The sequence below is a fragment of the Rhamphochromis sp. 'chilingali' genome, assembly GCF_963969265.1.
Source record: "Rhamphochromis sp. 'chilingali' genome assembly, chromosome: 1".
Classification (NCBI taxonomy): Eukaryota; Metazoa; Chordata; class Actinopteri; order Cichliformes; family Cichlidae; genus Rhamphochromis; species Rhamphochromis sp. 'chilingali'.
Genome location: NC_137929.1, coordinates 58,523,079 through 58,537,312, shown reverse-complemented (window position 1 = coordinate 58,537,312; position 14,234 = coordinate 58,523,079). Strand labels below are relative to the sequence as shown.

The window sequence follows — 14,234 nt, the reverse complement described above, 5'->3', positions numbered from 1 at the left end:
AGACCCAGCTGGACTCACGATAAAACAGCAGCTGTTATATGTGGTATTAGGGAAAGCTAACAAACTCAGAGTTATACATACCTCTAACATCCGAATTTGGACAATTCTAATTCAAGCTATTATTTTAGCTGATCAAGTTGAACATTGTCTTTTATGACGCTTGTTTGAACTCTCTTGCTTTTGTTGTGAAGATGAAATAACTGAAACAACAGCTTTTAAAACAAATCTCTCTCTTTCTGCTTTTCTCTAAATACTACTGGAAAAGCGAAGTACCTTTTTGACACACCCACTGCCACACTGAGACCAACGAGGTATGAGATACCACTAGGGGGCAACGTGACACTGAGCTGCTTTGTGGACGGCTCTGACAACTGGACCATTTTGTGGTACAGAGCTGCCACATATGGCTCTAAAGACGAGCCTATGACAGAATATGAAGGGAAGAAAGCTATTAATGTGTCACAAGGAGGTATCTACCACTGCAGAGGAAGAAGCGATTCAGGTAGCATCACACACCAAAGTAATGCTGCCATCATTGAAGACACTCGTAAGTTCTCCTATTTATCTCTTAGTTATGGAAGTTAAAGTTATGTGATCTGTCCTTTTTTTTTCCTTTCTCTCAGTAATATTGCATTAGCAAAGTATGGCATGAATAAGAGGATGTCTATACAGCCACAAACAGAGAGAGAGTGTGCTGTTTAAATCTTTTACTGGTTTTACATAGTTCTTTTGTAATTTGAAAGATATACATTTAAGTAGTTTACATGACCCTTTTTTAACTGTGTCTGTAAATATATGTTACTGCTCAGAATTCCAAACAATTCATATCTGTGAATCAGCTGGCTGTTTTAACATTGTTACTATTTCCTTACAAATAGCAGATTTCTTATACTTTAAACCCTAAGTTTCTTGTCAGTACTGTACTACATATCACTGGCCTTCAAGCTGGAAGAAATTAAACCACCAGTTAAAAAACCATCACTTGGCCCAGCTTGCTTAGCTAATTATAATTATAAAAACGATCTGTCAACACAAGGGCGTAGATTTGGTTTTGGCATTGGTGGGGACGGGTGTTTCAGCCACCGAACCCTGCCCTGTTTCTTTTTCTTTCCTTTTTGTCTTTGCTTCTTGATAAAAAAGGAGAAATATACTTGCCTACATATGCTATTCTACATGCTATTAAACCATTTAAAATTACAATTCATAGTTTTATATGTGAATTATATAATGTTAAATTACTATTAAACAAATGACTCACTAAGTATTTTAGACTTTAGTTTACTTCAGACATATTCCATATAAATCAGGTATCATACAAAAATAAAAACAGCTTCAAATACAGTCAAGACAATAAAAGAATATGACTTTAAGGACTTAAATGTGGGATGGAGCGATTTCGCAGGTCTTTCCTCCCCACTGCTGTCAGACTCCACAACAAAGATTTTTGCAGGTGATCACACACAAACCCACACATGTGCAATAAGACTAAGTGCAATACTCTTTGCTGAGTATTTTTGTAAGTTGTATTTTTACTCAGTTGTATATAACATTTGTATTCTATTTTTATCCTAATATATATTTTATTCTATTTTATTCTACTATTTTATTCTGTTCTATTCTGTACAGTTGTGTACAGTATATTATTCTTATTGTATTCAAATTTTTGCTATATAACTTTGCACTGTCCACTTTCTGCTGTGACAAAACAAATTTCCCACGTGTGGGACTAATAAAGGTTATCTTATCTTATCTTATCTTATCTTATCTTAACAAGATTACTTCAGTTATAGTACACCAACTTCTCTTATGCATTAGCACTAAGGGAACACTAAATGAACTGGTGGTTTTTGTCCATAAAACTACTCATCTAAGATGACCACAAAATTATTATTATGTGCTTGATATGCCTGACCTTTGGCCCTGGATTTCCCCCTCTGACTGCACTAGGACATATTGCCTCTTGATAAAATAACACATTGATTCGTGCCATATAAAAAGTGAGACATGTCAATTCAGATTATTTGTCAAATCTACACTAATCAATCAATTTACATCAGCAGCCTAACAATTGTCGTGCAAACTGCACTACAAGGTGGAATATTTGCAAAATCATGACTATCTCATGATATTTTGTGTCAAAAAATTAACCCTATGAATATGTCAGTACCATTAGGATGAAATTATTGTATGACAAACATTTTAACGTTAGACATATAATTTTAACAGCCTCTGTAAACTAATATCCTGGCTGCTCGAGGCTGCCGTTTTTTCTGACACTTTCAATCAAAATTAGAAATGCTGCTCTGAGACTGAGAGAACTAATAGTGCTGCATGTTGTGCAGTTAGTTTCCAAAAAACGTTGGTAAGATACAATTTTAGACTGACGTGTGCCAAAGCCTAGCATAGCCTGTAACGTTATTGTGACGGACACATTTTATGAGTGAGCTTGGCTTTAAGTGACTTACAGGTTTCTTTGAAAAATTCTTTCTTAAATCCAGGTTCTTCCTTTGTGCTGCCGTCCTCCACTCCTCCTCGCAGGTTTTTGCTATTTTTAAACAGTTTTTCCTGTTTTTCCCTTTTTGAACAGTTTTACACTTCTTCACCGTTTGTGAACAGGAACTTTAGACTCTTTGGAACTTTTTTTTTTGTCTTATTGGACAAATGTTTTACAAAATGTTTCCATTTTTTTAACAAAGTTTTTCCTCTTTTTTCCCCTTTCAACAGTTTTTACACTTCTTCGCTGATTGTGGACACATATTTTCCTGAACCTCTCTGTTTTTGCGCTCTGGGTTTTACAGTTTCTTGTGAAAAAAAAAAAAAAAGCAAATAAAGAATGTGTTTGTGAACAGGTTATTGCAGTCTGAAATGTAAAGTGAAACTTTGATTACATTGTGTGAATGTTCAGGCATTAATAAATTAGTATTCCTAAAGGAGTTGCTGCAGTTTGTCTAATACTTTAGTTACATTTGACTTTATTGTGAAGGAAAATTTGATAATCCACAAATAATCATTTACAACAATATATTCTGCTTTAAATCTTTACAACTCACAACAGAGAACACAATAAAACTAATAACTGCTGCACACTGACACGTTCGTGTAATTTCCTGGGTTATCTGACAGTTATTGAATCCTTTAAAATGGAAAATAACAAAGTGGTACAAATAAATAATAATCTGAAACCGAGAAACTGATGTTTTACACATTAGTGTAGAAACATCAGGATTATCAGCCTGCAATGACAAATAATCAGCTGGACTGAGTCAGAGAAGAGACCTGCTGATGTTTTCAACATGAAGCTTGTGTTGGACAGAACAGTTCATTCTCACTGAGGCTGGGTTCAGTAACAGCTGCTTAAAGTTTGGCTCAGCTGAGTACTTTCTGCTCCTATTGGTCAGTCTCATAGACAATAGGGGAAAAAATATTTACAGTAAATGTACTCGTCAGCCCGCAGGATGATGAAGTCCTTCCTGTAGTGTCAGAGTGAAATCAGTGGTCTGTGTGGAGTGTTGCTGAATGCTGTCTGTCTCTGCTCAGCAGCAGGAGACTCAAAGTTCATCTGCAAAACGCTCTGAGACATTTCAGACAGTCTGCAGTTCAGCAGGAGGACGCTCTGAATCCTGACTCTGTCCATGTGTTCTGTAGGTCAGAAAAGCAACAACAGCAACAACAACAAGCACAACACAAAGTGACGCGCTCGCTATCAGTCCAGCACGTCCTCTTCTGACTCCGTCCCCTCTCAGTCCTCCTGGTTGATCTTCTTGCAGAAACAGGTGTGAGGTGCAGATAGATTCCCACGAGCCTGTTTCTTCCATGAAGACGCGACACTCGTACGTTCCAGCATCCGCAGTCGTCACATTCTCCAGAATCAAAGACACGTCTCCATCCTTCATGTGTCTGTCCTGCAGAGCCACCCGCTTCTTAAAAGATGGATGCTGCTTGGTGGTATCAAAGTGCTCGTCCCGGTACAAGAGCACATATTCTTCTCCCAGATCAGCTCTGCTCCAGTTCACAACTATGAACTTGTTGTTTGGAGCTCGACATGTCAGAGTGACGTTGTTTCCAGACTCAGCTGGGACTTTTTTGTCACGTGTGTGTGAAGAACCGCTGAGCTCGCCTTCAGCAGTGCAAGCCAGGACGCATGCGCAGAGCACGCCCCCGAACAGTGACGTAATTCGGAGTGTAGCCATTCGAGCGGAGAGCAAAGAGGTGTCTCATACATGCTGCTCACACATGCAACATTAATAAACGGAAATTTCTCGGGACCGCTCAGCTTCGGGAATAGCGGCTTGTCTGTTTTGCCTCACACGAAGCTGAAAACACTTCAGCAGCCTCTTTCAGCTTCGGTGTGGACACATCGGCTCTTATGTGCCCAAGTTTTTCTTCAGCCTCTGACGGTAAGTTGAAAACTCTTTACCCACTGAGAGGCTGTGTTTAAGGGCTTCAGCAGACTTGTTCTGGTATTGTTCTCTAGTCCTGCTGAACCCTTAAACACAATTCTTTTCAGATGGGTTCCACTTCGACTTTTGCTCATTTCACTGTAGTTTATATGATTTTTGGTTTTCAGTCTTAGCTTGGAGGCCCTAATTAAAAATCGTATCCACACCAAAGACGGAGACACGACTTTGGCAGCTTTCTTCCCGTTTTGCCACACAGATTTCGGTCTTTTTTGGGGGGTGGGGGGGGGTTCTCAACCTAGTTTTTAAACTTTTTCAACTTTTCTGGATACGGTTCTTACAGTTTTCTCAACCTTTGATTTCGTTTTGGACATTTTCCAATATTCTGTCCCTTTTTGGGCAATCGCTTTACACGTTTTTGTTTTTGCTGTTGTTTTTTTGTCTGTTTTTTTACAGTTTTTACACTTTTCTAACCTTTTTTCTATTTTTTGGAGAAGCATTTCACACTTTTTTGCTGTTTTTTTTAAACACTGTTTTTTAACTTTTTGAACAGTTTTTACGCTTCTTCACCTTTTGTGAACAGGGATTTTAGACTTTTTCCAACTTTTTTTCTTTTTTTTTTCTTACGTGTTTTAACGATCTTTTCCGGGTTTTTTTTTTTAAACAAATTCTTTCCTCTTTTCTCCCTTTCAACAGTTTTTACACTTCTTCGCTGATTGTGGACACAGATTTTCCTGAACCTCTGTTTTTGCGCTCTGGGTTTTACAGTTTCTTGTGTGTGTAAAAAGCAAATAAAAAATGTGTTTGTGAACCGAATTTCCCAGAGGAACCCACCCGAGGAATTGATAAAGTTTTATCTTATCTCTCTCTCTCTCAGGTTATTGCAGTCTGAAATGTAAAGTGAAACTTTATTTGATTACATTGTGTGAATGTTCAGGCATTAATACTTTTTGGAAAGCTGAATTGAAAGAATAAAAAGTAAATGTGAAAAGTGTCACTTATCGTGCTGTTTCTTCTTACATTTAGAGTCTCTTTGTTGATGTGATGAAATAAACTGCTGAAGTCTGAGTAGTTTTAAAAGGGAAAATTTGGTTTTAAAGGGATTCTGCTAAAGTGAATGAAATGCTAATGAACCGAATAAAGGCATGAAATGACCTTTGTCTTAGTTAAAAGTGGGTGAAAGGTCAGAGATGGAGAGGATAATAAGGTGGGGCTGAAGATCAGTGAATCTTATGTCAAAACCTAATTGGTTGACTTGATATTAGAGGGAGAGCAAGAGAATGGGATGTGAATGGGGTAAAGTATAAACTTGGATGCCCAGAGGTGTTCATCATCATCATCGTCACGATCGAGAGGGGAGCTGCCATAAGAGGTGTGACTCAGAATTGGCCTGCAGGGCTACTCAGGTTTCTTCGTATCAGGCCAAGCAGCAAAGACTCCTGTGCAACAAGGCAGTCAGGCTGGGCGAGTCCTCTCACCCACCTCAGCTCCAGAACCCTGCATTATCTACTGCGTGAGATTCATCGGATCAGGGATCAAGACGTTGTTTGTCAGAGAGCTGAAATCAGCTTCCTGTGAAGGAGTTTGGTGGGCCTACCGATCAAAAGCACACAAAGTCTCTTCTGGGTCAAATTTGTTTTGTAGCTATTGAGATCAGCTTTAGATGAACCAGTGTGGCTCAAATAAAAGAAGATGGGGGTTTGAGGGAGTGTTGAAACTATACATGCCATGTCTGTGTGTGGTGACAGAAGTCAAGGAGACCTGGATTCAGCTTTGAAAACATATTCTGAGACATGTTTGTCAGATGGATGGAAAGATCATCGTCACGTGGTTCTCAGTGACTGATCGTGACTCATGCTTTCGGGTGGATTGAGACATCTGGGATGTTCCTGTGAGTCAGTAACAGAGAAAAACAGGAGTGGGCCTCTCAGTGTGTCCACACGCTGCTGTCTGCATTACACTGAGTGATAAATTCACCTACTCTGTGAACATAAAGCAGAAACAAGAAGAAACTTCAACATATTATCCTGTCACAGAGGAAGCTCTCTGTCAAACCTTATTCCTGCTTCAGACTGTGGTGGCAGAGCTGTAGCAGCTACACTCTTTGATCAGAGCTTCATGTTGTCTCTGATTACAGTAACAGGTCCAACGTGAGAGACTGGGTGGGTTTTCCTTTTTAATATATATTACCAACCCCCAGGAACATCCCAAATCTCTCAATCCACCTGAAAGCATGAGTCATGATTAGTGGGTGCCTGCGTGACGATCCACTACAGTCGGTGGAGTACAGTGGTTTTGAAAAGTATTCCCCATTTCCAGAGTTCTTTTAAAAAAAAATTTTTTTTTATACATTTACATTGTTCGGAACATCAGATAAACGTAATTATTAGACAAAGATATCTCAAGGAGCACTTGGTTTAAATGCAGTTTTTCTGTACAATCAGAAAACAATTGTCAAATTGACTCCTACAGAATCGACCCCAAGCATGAAGGGTGCTAACAAAGACAACAAAAAATAACACATGAAGCAGAAGCAAACCAGTCAAGTGATGATTGTCACATTTATTCTCTTTATTCTTTTACATTTTGAATGAAAAACATGAATAAAATCTTAAACAAGTAATGAAACAGTCTCATCAAAGCTTCAAGCTGCATTCATCAGCAAATGTGCATCATAAGTGTCTCAACCATTCATATTTGATTTAAAAACACAACTTTTACATCAGGATGTGAAAGTATTCCTAAAGGAGTTGCTGCAGTTTGTCTAATACTTTAGTTACATTTGACTTTATTGTGAAGGAAAATTTGATAATCCACAAATAATCATTTACAACAATATATTCTGCTTTAAATCTTTACAACTCACAACAGAGAACACAATAAAACTAATAACTGCTGCACACTGACACGTTCGTGTAATTTCCTGGGTTATCTGACAGTTATTGAATCCTTTAAAATGGAAAATAACAAAGTGGTACAAATAAATAATAATCTGAAACCGAGAAACTGATGTTTTACACATTAGTGTAGAAACATCTGGATTATCAGCCTGCAAAGACAAATAATCAGCTGGACTGAGTCAGAGAAGAGACCTGCTGATGTTTCCAACATGAAGCTTGTGTTGGACAGAACAGTTCATTCTCACTGAGGCTGGGTTCAGTAACAGCTGCTTAAAGTTTGGCTCAGCTGAGTACTTTCTGCTCCTATTGGTCAGTCTCATAGACAATAGGGGAAAAATATTTACAGTAAATGTACTCGTCAGCCCGCAGGATGATGAAGTCCTTCCTGTAGTGTCAGAGTGAAATCAGTGGTCTGTGTGGAGTGTTGCTGAATGCTGTCTGTCTCTGCTCAGCAGCAGGAGACTCAAAGTTCATCTGCAAAACGCTCTGAGACATTTCAGACAGTCTGCAGTTCAGCAGGAGGACGCTCTGAATCCTGACTCTGTCCATGTGTTCTGTAGGTCAGAAAAGCAACAACAGCAACAACAACAAGCACAACACAAAGTGACGCGCTCGCTATCAGTCCAGCACGTCCTCTTCTGACTCCGTCCCCTCTCAGTCCTCCTGGTTGATCTTCTAGCAGAAACAGGTGTGAGGTGCAGATAGATTCCCACGAGCGTGTTTCTTCCATGAAGACGCGACACTCGTACGTTCCAGCATCCGCAGTCGTCGCATTCTCCAGAATCAAAGACACGTCTCCATCCTTCATGTGTCTGTCCTGCAGAGCCACCCGCTTCTTAAAAGATGGATGCTGCTTGGTGGTATCAAAGTGCTCGTCCCGGTACAAGAGCACATATTCTTCTCCCAGATCAGCTCTGCTCCAGTTCACAACTATGAACTTGTTGTTTGGAGCTCGACATGTCAGAGTGACGTTGTTTCCAGACTCAGCTGGGACTTTTTTGTCACGTGTGTGTGAAGAACCGCTGAGCTCGCCTTCAGCAGTGCAAGCCAGGACGCATGCGCAGAGCACGCCCCCGAACAGTGACGTAATTCGGAGTGTAGCCATTCGAGCGGAGAGCAAAGAGGTGTCTCATACATGCTGCTCACACATGCAACATTAATAAACTGAAATTTCTCGGGACCGCTCAGCTTCGGGAATAGCGGCTTGTCTGTTTTGCCTCACACGAAGCCGAAAACACTTCAGCAGCCTCTCTCAGCTTCGGTGTGGACACATCGGCTCTTATGTGCCCAAGTTTTTCTTCAGCCTCTGACGGTAAGTTGAAACCTTTTTACCCACTGAGAGGCTGTGTTTAAGGGCTTCAGCAGACTTGTTCAGGTATTGTTCTCTAGTCCTGCTGAACCCTTAAACACAATTCTTTTCAGATGGGTTCCACTTCGACTTTTGCTCATTTCACTGTAGTTTATATGATTTTTGGTTTTCAGTCTTAGCTTGGAGGCCCTAATTAAAAATCGTATCCACACCAAAGACGGAGACACGACTTTGGCAGCTTTCTTCCCGTTTTGCCACACAGATTTCGGTCTTTTTTGGGGGGTGGGGGGTTCTCAACCTAGTTTTTTCACTTTTTCAACTTTTCTGGATACGGTTCTTACAGTTTTCTCAACCTTTGATTTCGTTTTGGACATTTTCCAATATTCTGTCTCTTTTTGGGCAATCGCTTTACACGTTTTTGTTTTTGCTGTTGTTTTTTTGTCTGTTTTTTTACAGTTTTTACACTTTTCTAACCTTTTTTCTATTTTTGGAGAAGCATTTCACACTTTTTTGCTGTTTTTTTTTAAACACTGTTTTTTCACTTTTTGAACAGTTTTTACGCTTCTTCACCTTTTGTGAACAGGGATTTTAGACTTTTTCCAACTTTTTTTCTTTTTTTTTTTCTTACGATCTTTTCCGGGTTTTTTTTTTTTTTAAACAAAGTTTTTCCTCTTTTCTCCCTTTCAACAGTTTTTACACTTCTTCGCTGATTGTGGACACAGATTTTCCTGAACCTCTGTTTTTGCGCTCTGGGTTTTACAGTTTCTTGTGTGTGTAAAAAGCAAATAAAAAATGTGTTTGTGAACCGAATTTCTCAGAGGAACCCACCCGAGGAATTGATAAAGTTTTATCTTATCTCTCTCTCTCTCAGGTTATTGCAGTCTGAAATGTAAAGTGAAACTTTATTTGATTACATTGTGTGAATGTTCAGGCATTAATACTTTTTGGAAAGCTGAATTGAAAGAATAAAAAGTAAATGTGAAAAGTGTCACTTATCGTGCTGTTTCTTCTTACATTTAGAGTCTCTTTGTTGACGTGATCAAATAAACTGCTGAAGTCTGAGTAGTTTTAAAAGGGAAAAATTGGTTTTAAAGGGATTCTGCTAAAGTGAATGAAATGCTAATGAACCGAATAAAGGCATGAAATGACCTTTGTCTTAGTTAAAAGTGGGTGAAAGGTCAGAGATGGAGAGGATAATAAGGTGGGGCTGAAGATCAGTGAATCTTATGTCAAAACCTAATTGGTTGACTTGATATTAGAGGGAGAGCAAGAGAATGGGATGTGAATGGGGTAAAGTATAAACTTGGATGCCCAGAGGTGTTCATCATCATCATCATCGTCACGATCGAGAGGGGAGCTGCCATAAGAGGTGTGACTCAGAATTGGCCTGCAGGGCTACTCAGGTTTCTTCGTATCAGGCCAAGCAGCAAAGACTCCTGTGCAACAAGGCAGTCAGGCTGGGCGAGTCCTCTCACCCACCTCAGCTCCAGAACCCTGCATTATCTACTGCGTGAGATTCATCGGATCAGGGATCAAGACGTTGTTTGTCAGAGAGCTGAAATCAGCTTCCTGTGAAGGAGTTTGGTGGGTGTTGTGATATTTTGATACCATAGTAGCATTTACAGGATATTGTTTTATTGTGATATTATACAGAAAAGAGTTACTCAATAAGGCCCATCTACTAGTTGTTTTTCTCTTTCTCTCTGACCCAAGAATTAATGTGTAAGACTCACAAGCTGGTACCAGAAGGTCGAAAACACCACAGAGATGAGACCACTTCCTTACTCCCATCCTCCCTTTTTCTTTATCTCCTGGAAAAAGGCTCGTTAAAGGCTAGGTGGTTTGTTTCAGAATTCACTAATGAAAGAACTCTGTATTTTATGTCTAGGAGTGTATTTTGCTGGGATGATCATAAATTATAGCTGAACTGATAAACTACACAAGGGATACTTTGCTCAGAAGGCAGGAAGACGTTTCCTTATTTAGTCTGTACCGGTTTGAACTGGGAAAGCTGACACACGAACCTTTTTTCCTCTATATAAACTGCTGTGTATCAAATAAACCTTTGAGTCGATTTGGGAAGACAACCTGAAGCAGTCTGTGTTTCCTTGTTCTCCCAAGCTGCTCCCGACGTCGTAACTAACCCAGCTGAATGGCATACCTGAGTGTTACTTTAAATAATTAGGAATCTTAGAAGGAAAGGACAGAACTCTGCTTATCGCTCACGCCACGGAGGAAACCCGGGACGGCAATTTCCTTCAATTTTGGTGTCAGAAGTGGGATGACTGACAGAAGGTAAATATGCGTCTTTCATATTTATATAAAGACCTATTATACCTCTCTCAGTGATCGATCCATAAAAAAACGGGATATGCTGACGAAGTTTCACTTAGTGATCCAGAGAGATACACTGACGACTTCCTCAGTCCCCGAATAAAGTAGATTAACCCTTGTGTGGTGTTGGTGGACCCGCTAGAGTTGTGGCTTTCCAAATTAACACTATCAAACAATTTTATGTTAAATTACTATGAATTAATGTGCTTCTCGTTTTTCTTTTATATAAAATGTTATAAATAAATCAGTTATAATCAAGTGGAAAGACACAACACATTTATACGTAAAAAATAATAATAATAATAATAATTAATTGTTTAATTTTTCTTTTAAAAAAAAAAAAACACAAAAAAACAAACAAAAAAAAAAAAAACACGGGTCTCAAGGGTTAAAAGCAGTAAATTAAAAGCAGAAAGACACAGGGAGTTGCCTGTTGTTTTGCGAGGAGTTGCTCGCTAAGTGAGAGTTGCTCACCCAAACAAAAATTGCTAGCAATAAATTTAAAGTGACCTCAGCTGTGCCGCAGCGAAAATACTAACCTAAATCCTCCTAGCGTGTAAACCCCTCTGGAAATCACTGAACATGGGTCAGAATTATTCAAAGACCACAGACAGGTCCGATAAAAAATCTAAAGTACCTGTAAAACCAAAAATTAATAAAATACAAAATAAAGTCTCAAATAACGGCTCAGTATAACTCCCATTTCCGGTTACGTGTAACCCACGTCCACGAATCGGCGAAGACTTCCATGATTACGTATCCAGAACATGCAGGAGTGCTTATGTGACTGACTTTGTTTACAACTTACGGACTGTGAGTACAATGCATTCTAATTTATTTCCGGAGCCTTATCCCGAACGATTATCGCCAGAAAACAGGTCAGTAGAAATGTTGAATATCATTTGTGATAAGAAAAGTAGTCTGCTTAAAAAGTCCTGTAGAAAATATATGATAGAATGCCGCGACGTGATGCATCAAATGTTACCGCTATGGACAAAAGGACCGGAACCAGGTGTAGATGCTTTAACATCAAATAAAACTAGTGCAGGCTCTAGCAAAGAAAATAAATCTACTGCGGGAAAAGCTAGTCTTGCATGCTCAGCCATTCAGCCTACAGCCCCGCCGCCTTACGAAGATGAGACCGAATTAATAGTTGCTGCCGCAGCCGCATGCAAACAACGTCAGCGCTTTGATCCAACCAGCTTAAAAGACAGTGACAAAAAAACCTGAATCACATGCAACGGGTCTCAGCCATCTCTTTAAACAGGATCAGGAAAAACAATATATACGCCGCGAGGAAGAATTAGCAGAACATAGAAAGAGAGAAAAACTTTTGAAAGAAGAATGTGAGGAACTTATGAAAAACAATTCAGACGACTATGAAGAAAAACTTTTGCATCAGGCAGTGTCCACGATAGACACCCACATGAAACGCCACGATATCGTAGCTAGAGGTTTAGAGGTAGCTAAAGAAATACCTGTTACCCGAACTTTAATAAAGACTTATCTAAAAGGAAAAAAGGAAAAACAAAGCCAGAATGACAAAGGTCCTCACGCCAACACTCGCGGTAGTAAACAAACAGACCCAAAATCTAGTGACGTCAATGACACTTACCCCTTTATGATAATAGGAGATCAGTGTTGTATTCAGCCCCCTAAAATCTCAGAATTAGTGACAACTATTAAAGAGCTTCCCGATCCTCTTAAAAATCCTACAGCCTTTGTCTCTGCACTACAGAGAAGTACCAGATATCACCATTTGGGTGGTCCGGATTACAGGTACATATTGTGTCAATGCATTCCTGGAGTAACCGAGTCACAACTCATAAGAGAGATAGGTGAATTAGACCCAAAGCATGATAAAGCATCCACAACTGCAGAGTTTTTGTGGGTAAATAATGACAAAGTCGCCGATTTCTTTAAGAATCTAAAGAAATTCCTGCTAACAATGTCCAGAGACAAAAGTGACTTAAATGCAGTAACTATGTGTAAACAGAAGCCTGATGAATCTATCCTAGTATTCATAAAACGCTTTATGCACTGTTGGACAAGCTAGAGGTGCAAATTTAGCTCAGTTTTCCAGCAGCCGCAGACACCCAGAGCAAAAATGAATTTGTGTATTTAATTTAACACAAAGTGTGAAATGTTTGCTGACACTGATAACAGCTTATGTTTTCTCTGCCCTATGTACCGACATGATGGAGAAGGAACATCCTCTGTGTCAGCTGGACCCTCAGCAGAGAATGAACTCAACATCCTTTTTGTCCGGTACTCTATGTCACACACTGTGCCAAAAAAACGTGTACAGACGCCACTAACAGGTAATCCCATGACTGGGAGCCACACTTTTGTTTCTCTCACACTGTTCAACAACATGATAACTGCTCACACAAGTGAAGGTCAAACAGTGATTTTGTTACATAACTCAGACATAGGTTACGAAATATGTCGTCACATACATCTAACCTACCCTATCCACTGTACTATTTCTGCAGTTACATTGCCAGCTGAATACCAGAATATGACATTATGGTCAAAAAGTGAGAATGATATAGGATTTATTGACTGCATACCTTATCACGCACAGCTAAAACACAACAAGCCAGTATATGTCAAGCAACATCCCATTTCTGCCGAAAAAACCGCAGCCCTAGATGTCATGATAGGAGATTTATTGACTACAGGGGTAATAAAGCCCACACTCCTGTCAATCCTGTGCCAAAGCCTAACAAACCTGGCGTATGGCGTTTCATACAAGACTTAAGGCAAATTAATGCAGTCAACATTCCTCTGCCACCTCTCGTTTCAGATGTTCACAGCATATTGACATGCTTTGCATACACATTTTACCGTGGTGGATTTATGCTCCGCTCCTTTTTCTCAGTAAGACACACAGCCGTTATTTGCATTCACACATAGAAATAAGCAGTACACTTGGACTCGTTTGCCCCAAGGCATGATAGACAGCTCTGCTGCTTTCTCAATGGTGCTTCACTCCTCCAGGGCTGCACCCTGATCCACATGTGGATGACCTCCTCCTCTGTGCTCCGAGTGAAAAACTATGTCAAACTGCTACACACATGCTTTTCCAGCACCTCCAAAAGACTGGCCACAAAGCATCTGCAAAGAAAATGCAGTACTGTCAGACTTCTGTTCAATATTTGGGATTCACACTGTCTCACGGAAAACGTTCCATGACTGCAGACAGGGTCAAAGCTGTGACCTCTGTCCCTCGGCCCACTACACAGAAGGAAATGTTGTCCTTCCTGGGCATGGTGAACTATTGCAGACAGT

The 14,234-nt window shown here is 39.8% G+C and overlaps 1 long non-coding RNA gene across 2 annotated transcripts; it reads left to right on the top strand.

Annotated features, from left to right (window-relative positions):
- The first annotated feature begins 2,927 nt into the window (after window positions 1-2,927).
- Window positions 2,928-13,303, top strand: LOC308404247. Of its 2 annotated transcripts, XR_013973086.1 has the most exons (3): window positions 2,928-4,397; window positions 7,858-8,609; window positions 9,297-13,303. It is a non-coding gene; the product is annotated as an uncharacterized lncRNA (long non-coding RNA). The 2 variants fall into 2 exon arrangements; XR_013973087.1 differs by having other exon boundaries at window positions 7,858-13,303.
- The last annotated feature ends 931 nt before the right edge of the window (window positions 13,304-14,234 follow it).